We start from the raw sequence: 8,356 nt of genomic DNA, 5'->3' as shown, positions 1-8,356 counted from the left end.
ATCCCCAGCGGCATGTGGAGAGCTGCTGGCTCTGAGGACTTTCTTACCCGCAGAGCATCTGCCCAGCTGCCAGAGACGAGAAGACAGGCCCCTCAGCCAGGTCTTCCTTGCCTTCCGAGCTGGCCACGCGCGGGGCAGGCCGTGCTCGTCAGGCTGGCTGGGCTCCCCCCAGAGCAGCGCAGAAGAGGACGAGGGAGCTGCTGCGCCCGAAAGCGCCGCAGCAGCCTCGCGGCTCTCGCAGTCCAGCTCCTCGCGCCAGTGCCTCTCGGGGAGCTGGAATCGGACTCTCTTGGGGGGGTTGTTTGTCCTCCCGTCCTTACGCAGCATGGCTTCGACGACGATGACTCAGAGCCCACAGGCTCTGAGTCGGCGATGCCAAAGGGAAAACACAAGTGGTGAAAGTGCTGCTCCAGGTCCCAAGGCGCAACCGCAGAGCAGGCCCTCTCACCACCTCCCACCTCCTCGGTTGCCCAAGGAGTGCAGCACCACACCAGCAGCTCCTGGCAACGTGATCAAGGCCACTGTGACCCGTGAGCGGCAGCGCTGAGGCGTGAGGGAGCAAAGGCTGCTGGGAAACTCCAGGACCACCCAACTGGCTTTGATATGCAAATATGCCAGGGACACGTGCCCAAGCGCCGATGGTGGGAACACGCGGGAGGCTCTCTCGGAGCAAAGCTGAATGCATTGCCGTAGCGCAGCCCACGGCAGATGGCTGGGGAGCTGGTCTGCCAGGACGGCGAGGTGCTCTCTCCTTGCCCAGGCCCCGCAGGCTTGCTGAGCGCAAGTCTTCCCGCCTCAGCTGCTCCCTGATGGCCTCTGCACAGCAAAGCCCTGCAGCAGTGCTGGGAAGGGCACCTGAAGGGCCTTGGGCTCCCCGTGGCCTCTCCTCACCTTCTCCCTAGACCTCACGTCCCTCAGAGCTCCCTGCTCTGAGCACATCTTCGTTGCCCTGTGCAGCGCTCTGCCTAACAGTGCCTCGAGGCTCCAAGAGGTTCCTTCGGAAGGTGGCTTGCAAGTAACACGAACGAGAAGCATCCTTTTTACAACAGCGTGCTGTGAGGGAGAAACAGTGTCTTGTCCTTGTACAAGCACGTTGATCATTAGAAGAAATATCTTTCTACGCACACCACTTTCCCCTCTGAAATTAAAGATCCTGTCTTTATCTTCTGTCAGGCTATTTGACAACGGCTGCAGTTTAACAGAAAAACGTATCGTCTATGAATTTGACAGTTAACGGAGAAAACCAACAACATCCTTGTGAAGAAGGTAGACCAAACCAAACAGACTTTGAAATGACTCCTTTCTGACACCTTTGCTAAAGGTCTTTGCCCAGCATGTGCCTGCAGCCTTAGAAGACAGACTCCCCTTAAGATCTTAATGAAGCAGTGAATTAGCTATTTGTCTCCAGTCTCTCTAACAAAATAGGTGTAATTTGGGTAGCAACATAAAGAAGCAAAGCACATTAAAATCTTAATCCCTTTGATTCAATGCAGTCCATACAAGTGACATGCACTGTTTCTTTAACCCAGATAGCTCAAAAAAGGCAGCCGCTTGTCTAGTGCATAGGTTATTATTCTAATAGCTTTGACAGCTCTTACTGTTTACCTTCATTAAGAGTACCAAACTGCGTCCCAAAACCTGAAGTGAGCATACTGCTCTGGGAATTGCTAACTGAGTTGTACCCTAGGAATTCCAAAGGCTTGATCATTGCTACAGAAGTCCTCGGGAAGCGTGAGCCTCCTTTAAGTTCACTTCGGCAGAATGCTGGCAGACCAAGTAGCAACAGTCACATTCAGCGAGAGCCACAGACAGCAACACGACGGGCAACCGCCTACCTTTGGGGGAGAAGGCAAAACAACGCAAAAGCATGGCTGCTGCTCCTCGCTGTGTTTAGTGCGTCTCTGACGTGCTGGGGGCTTAGCTGATAAATTCTTCTGGCTTCTTCCTGGAAAAGCTCCATCTTGGCAATTGACATCTTGGCACTTCTTTGTTTTGAGGCGGCGGGGGAGAGAAAAGGCAAAGAAGCAGCAGGTCTAGCTCTTCTAGCAGGTCCAATAGCAGTTGTTTCCTCGCTGTCAACACACTATTCCGTGTTGAAAGTCTCGTGTGGAGAAGTATTTGGAAAAACAGCAAGGACGCTTCAGGAGGGCCGCGGTAAGAGAGAGCTGGAAACCATCAACTAAGAGAAAGTAGGAGGCAACGTCTTGCCCTTTCCTGGCTCAACTCCTTAGTTCTTCAAGCAGCATTCCTTGCACAGTTGCAGGGTTCTAGCCCCTGCATCTTATTTAGAAGGGTAGGAAGCTGATAATGCAATTCAGCCTGAAGTCTAGGGCTTACGGAGCAGAAGTCATGGGTTTAGTTCTCCCGGGAAGCTGGAAGTACCACCACATTTTCCAGTGCTAACCCTGAACACTCTGGGCAGTACGGTATCTTTGGGTCAAATTGCTACTCTTTAGAGTTTTGAACTGTAACGGTACCAAAATTGCAAATAAGTGCAAAGTTCGTTGTTCTGGCCAAATCCATGTCCTTTTCCATACCTGCATCCTACCCTGAATTTACTCCTCCGGAAAACTCAAGTCCCAAAAGAATGACCTTTTCTATAAAAGATATGACTCTGTTGCTTACATTCCCATCTGAAAAAGCATCTGAAAGGCTTTTGGAAGCTTCACACAGAATTAGCAGTTTCAGGCAGTACTTCTTCAAAAAGCTTGTAAAATGTTAGACACTCTCTGCATCGAGTAACGCGACACACACATCGTACTGAATGCAGTGCCACCAAATTAAGCCATGCCACAGAAGTGGAGATTTAAGGCAAACCATCGTTTACAGAAAAGCATCGTACAGAGTAGGCTTCGTATACTGCTCTCCATTTCCTTCAGTGGCCTCTCTGATCTAGCGAGCCTGAAATCATTTAGTTCTTCTTGATGCTGCAGTGCTCTTGAAGGGGTCAAATTCCTCCTGCAATTTGCAAATAGATATGCATTACTCAAACCGTCATGCATTCCGAGCCACAGAGAGGGAGCTCCTCTTTAGATTAGCAAAATGTTGTCATTAGGGGCAGAACATACTTCAGATGAAGTCATATTCATCTACACCTCATGAGGTAATAAGAAATGCAAGAATCAAGGTACTGTTTTTGTACATTCAGGAAGACATGCAGCTTTGTATTTCAGGTACCAACAGACAGTAGAGTGGGCAGAAGGAAGAAACATTTCACATAATCTGCCAACGTCTGACATCCCTAAGGCCGGGATCCCGGCCACACAGGACAACCGCAGAGTCCATGACAACAGGCAGCAGAGTGCTTACAGCAGAGCCTGTATTGTAGTCAGTGTAAAGCTGGGAATAAAGGACATGCTACCCGTTTACTGATTGCAGAGTAAACTCTTCCTGGCAGTTCCCATACATACAGGAAGAACGGGCAGCTGAATTGTTGAGGGCACAGGGGTTTGTTTGGTGTGTTGGTTTTCTAAAGGATTCACATGATTTGGAGCAATTAAGAGCCCAGGAAATAAGTCAAAGGACATAGCCAAGCACGCGGACAGACTGCCCATAGCATGCAGTAGCCTCCCCTGTTCCACACTTCTCAGGAACGACAACGAGACATCCAGAAGTGAGGGGAAAAAACAGATTGGCTATCTGCTTGAGGTCCCTTCTAGCCTTACATATGTGTGACAATCCTGCACCTGTTTTTATTAAAAATTGCTTGCCCTAATGTAGTGCTGTTAGTAAAAAGACCACACCAGTTTATTCTGAGGTGCTTTCTTCAAGCAGCTGTAAAACAGTAAACGAAAGACACGGACAAGAACTAGACAGAGAGAAGACCACTGTATCCCCTACCTCCTCTGAGTCGAATTCAACTCCTCGAGATGTTTGGCTTTGTGAAGCCCTTCTACTAAGTGAAGATGTAGTGGGCAACCTTGAAATATACAAAGAGGAGAAGGGAGGGGGAGAAAAAGTTACCAAGTGCAGTTCTCAAATAGGAGACGTTCCAGCAGCTTTAACTCCGATCTGCTCCATCAGTACAGAGCTTAAGAATGAATGGAAATCGCAGTGTGCAGAGGGAGCCAGTTTTACACATACTGATGAAGTGTGAAACTCTGCCCTAGCTTCTCTCAGTCAACACATCAGCTTCCTGTCACATGGAGATCATGCACATCAGTAGGTAACCAAAGGTCCTCTAAGTTCTCTAAACACTGCTCTGAATTTTTTTGAAAATCTGTTTGTCCAAAGAGTGAACCCCAGCCCCAGATTCTACTGCTTCGCAATCAGAAGTAACGCAGTCATGGCAGACTTCTTAACAAAAGACACGTACCAACCTGTGATTTCCTCTGGAAGAAGGAACAACTGGAATTCCTTCTACGTCGGAGTCATCATCTATAATATCCTGAAAAAACAGAAAAGAGGCAGGCCTTTTATAAAGTTTGTAGACCAAATTTTTCATTCTCCCAGAGATACAGCACATAAAGTTTGAGGAGAGTGCCTTTCTTGGGGGAGGGGAGAAGGGGACCCAAATTGAATACCTACTTAGCTGTAGCACACACTTGAGGGGGCTCCAGGCTGGAACTGTACAGTGTGCAGCTCCAGCAGAAGTGTGGCTCTCGACCTTGCAAATCCCCAAAGGAGCACGCAGGCCTATAGCTCTGCACGTCTTAGACTACGGACTCTTCACAAGTACAACGCGGTCTTTGTATTTTTCGGAGAGACCCACTACCAAAACCAAAAAAACCCCAACAACAAAGAACGAACGTGCAGACCCTTGCTGCTGCAACCAGCAGCTTGGGAACTTGTGCTGGTTTACGCTGAAGTTTTGACCAGCTACTTGTTTCCAGATCACAAGGTAGCAGAAGGCAGCTCTGCAGCTGTATTCCTGCCAGATGCTTCTCACCTCTGAGTAAGACTTAGATGAATTCCAGGAGGGCTGTGGTTTCAAAGACCTAAAGGCAAGAGTAAAACAAAGGCAGTATTTTTAAGGGGCTCGCGTGACAACATGCAAACAGTGTCATGTAGATCTTGTCACACCAAAACCTGCTGAGCAGGCATGTCTTCTGTAGAGGACTGAAAACGCACACCCACGCACACAAACCCCCTCCTCCCCCCCCACACACAAAGCAAGACAAGCCAAGGTCCTTGGCCGATAAAAGAGAAATTAAGCCCTTCCGAGAACCTGACGGCTCCAAGGATCTGACCTCCGCAGGCATTAGCAAGTGCTTGCCCGTCTGACTGCCAAACCCACAGAAACTTTGGGTTGGATGAAGAGAGACTAGCAATGGAATTGATTGTCCTGTACGTCTCACATTTAATGGACACAGTGATGCACTGGGTAAGCCCGATGATGTCTAGGCAGTATTTTAGGTCACTGGCTGAGGCTTTTGCATGTTAATTTTGCAGTATCTGTCAAAGAAAAGGAATAGCTATACCCTAGTGCCACAGGAGGTAAAATAAATGTGCCAGGAACATCGACCTGGAACGGGCAGTGGGCAACATCTTCCTGCATACTGTACCCAGTTGCTTCAGGAAGAAGAAGAAGGCGACTTAATAAGCTCTACTCGATGCAGAACGTTGGCAGCCGTTAAAAAGTAGACATGACAGACATGACAGACAGCAGTCAAACTGCTAAACACAGGCTAACACACTCTTTACATCAGGGCAGAGCGCTTTGACCAGTGCTTTGATAAGACCTCAACCTAGATGACACGGCAGCAGAAGACCTGTGCTATGACAACAGGAGAGCAACAGAGTTCCAGTACGTTGCACATACCATTCCCCTTCCTTTACCGCAACAGGAAGACGGTCTGTAGCTATGAGGATGCTCCAAATGAGGCCACAGCAGGCAGTGCCTTTGCCTAAGATTAATGGAAGCAGGAGCAAGATTCTGAGGGAGAAGATAACTTAATAATTGTTGTCTCCTAGAGAATATTACAGGTCTGTCCAAAAACGAATTCCTTGTTGTCAATCAAGAGGAACCTGAGGGGCGTAATGCCTCAGCAGCCAGCATCCCTTGACCTCTGCATCACACACCAGTGATGCTGGCCAAGCCAGTCTTGATGCTTGTGAAGCTGTGAGTATGAGAGTGGGAGTGGGGAGAATCCGCTTGCTTCGAAAGTCAAACGAAACAAAATGATCTTCCCTTTCCATAATGTCTCCCACTGAGCCCTGATGCATTATATCCCTGTAGGGAAAAGAAAAGCCTCCCGACAGCATGATGCTGACGGTGCTGCAGAGTAACCAGTCCCTTTTCACACCAAAGTCCTCTCACAGACTGTCCTTCTTGCTAATCTGTCTTTCCAAGGCGAATTACTCAACCACCGGTCTGATGGTTGCACATCCCTGCACAATATGTAAGGAACAAGAAGTCAAGCTCCACCAAGCAGACAAATATACACACAGAAGGCAAAATGGAAGAAGATGATCTCTGCCCCGTGCACATACCGCCGCATTCCCTCGTCACTCCGACCGGCTTTTCGCATGCACCAAGATGGCATCTGAAGGCGGTGTAAATAACCTTATTTACATTTTAAAGGAATGCCTCTGATCAGCAGCCCAGCTGAGGTAGGATGCAAACATCCCCACAAAGTCCGGATGCCCAGTTTAAATTGCCTAGGGTGTTATGTTGTTGCAATAGCTGTATACTGCGCTGCCTGGGCTCAAAGCACAGCCCCCACTGATTTCAGCAGCGCTGCTGGACGCAAACTCTTCCTCCAGAATCCCCAGTCAGACAGGAAGCAAATGAAGAATACATAATTAGCAAACGCTCCTCAGACGTTTCCCTGTAGCGCATTAGGTACATTACAGCACAGCGTGTGAAATACAGGCAGGGAAACAAATCAGCTGGCAAGGGCACCGCTTCAACTGCTTTCACCGTGAGCTTGTCCTTCTCCTGCCTTGTCGTGTCCTGCTTGCTCTAAAACTCTGCCTTGTACTGGGCCCCTTCAGCTCAGTCCTCGATGAGAGCATTCAGGAACTCCGTCCGATGCACCTCCTCTTCTCTTTGTAGCAGGTCCATCTCTCTGGTCGCCTGCACTTCACTGGACTTGTCATTCTTCCTCTCTGCCTGGATCCGGTGGGGCATGGGGCGGAACTGGGAGGAGAGAGGTTTTCTGTGGTCAGCGCTGGGGGACAGGATCCAGGGTTATGCCTGCGGGAGCCCTGCTCCGAGCTAGCTGGAGCAAGCACGTGGGTGCCTGGACCTCCGAGGGTTTTGTGTATTGGCGTTCTGGCAAGATTCTCCATATGTGCTTACTCAGAGGATGATAACTGCACCCAAAGACAGAGCATATTCCCTTAGATGGCAAAAGGCTCCCTTCAGCTTCAGAAAGAACATCCTACCTGAGTCCACACCAGAATCCCTTAGTCCCACACAAAGCTAAATACGAGACTCCAGTCCCAGAAGCTCTTCTAGGCGTCACATGGGCACATGCTTGAGAGCAACTGCACCACGTGTACTGGAAGGGAAAGAAAGGAAGGAAGGAAGAAACGGAAGCAGAAACAAAGAAAGGACTTAAAGCACAGAGAGATGCATCCAGAATGCAAAGGAAGATTTATTCCTCACCGCTGTGATGGACTTGAGAGCAGCAGAGTCGTATTTTGGAAATTCCTTGCATTAGTTTTCTGAGTGGGAGTGACCGAGGCGTGAGCTCACTCAGCCCTTCGCAGCCAGCAGGTGATGCCGACATGAGAGACCCCACTGGAGTGCTCATCTGGCTGGCGCCATGAGCACCGCATGTTCCTTCACAGGAGCGAAAATGCTCTGAAGGATCACAGTAGAAGATCACATTACGAGTAAAACTCTGTTGTTGTTAATTCAAGGTTTTTATTAATAAGTACAAAACAACAAGTATGCCATCATCACCGTGGTTAGGCTCAAAATTCACAACCTCTGTGACAAGGGTAAGGTGGGACGATGACAGCATAGGCTCCAGATATCTCCTTTCCTCGTGTCACCACTTTTCCATGTGTCCTGTCTCTGTGTCCCAATCCCCATCCTGCTGCCTGCCCCTGTCATACACTCCCTCCCTCTCTGAGAGAGAGCTTTCTCTTCAGCTCTCTCAGCCCTCCCCTTTACTGCCACCGAGTGAGCACTTGCTCCTGTAAACTGCATGTAAGCACGGACAGTTTTTCTTTGGACAGAGGGACCCAAACGCAGCCGCTATGTTGTTGCTTCAGCCCTTGCACATATATGGACACGCACCTTTTCCCTTCCCTTGGGGAAACACTGACGTACCCAAGAGAGAAGTTAAAAGGGTTCAAAAGTGGCGAGGATGGCTGCAGGGTTACGAGGGACTCTGAAATTAAGTCAGAGCTGCATGATTACAAGGAAGGAAGAGGCGAGGGGAAACATGAGAGGATAATGTTC

At 49.1% G+C, this 8,356-nt stretch overlaps 1 long non-coding RNA gene across 1 annotated transcript; it reads right to left on the bottom strand.

Annotated features, from left to right (window-relative positions):
* Positions 1 to 1,587: 1,587 nt before the first annotated feature.
* On the bottom strand, positions 1,588 to 5,065 carry LOC138065634 (uncharacterized). The gene is made up of 4 exons (XR_011138733.1): positions 4,889 to 5,065; positions 4,320 to 4,387; positions 3,841 to 3,919; positions 1,588 to 2,958 (listed from the first exon to the last, which is right to left on the bottom strand). It is a non-coding gene; the product is annotated as an uncharacterized lncRNA (long non-coding RNA).
* Positions 5,066 to 8,356: the final 3,291 nt, after the last annotated feature.

The sequence above is a fragment of the Struthio camelus genome, chromosome 1, assembly GCF_040807025.1.
Source record: "Struthio camelus isolate bStrCam1 chromosome 1, bStrCam1.hap1, whole genome shotgun sequence".
Taxonomy (NCBI): domain Eukaryota; kingdom Metazoa; phylum Chordata; class Aves; order Struthioniformes; family Struthionidae; genus Struthio; species Struthio camelus.
The sequence above is the reverse complement of the archived record's forward strand: the minus strand, read 5'-3'. Positions and strand labels throughout refer to the sequence as shown.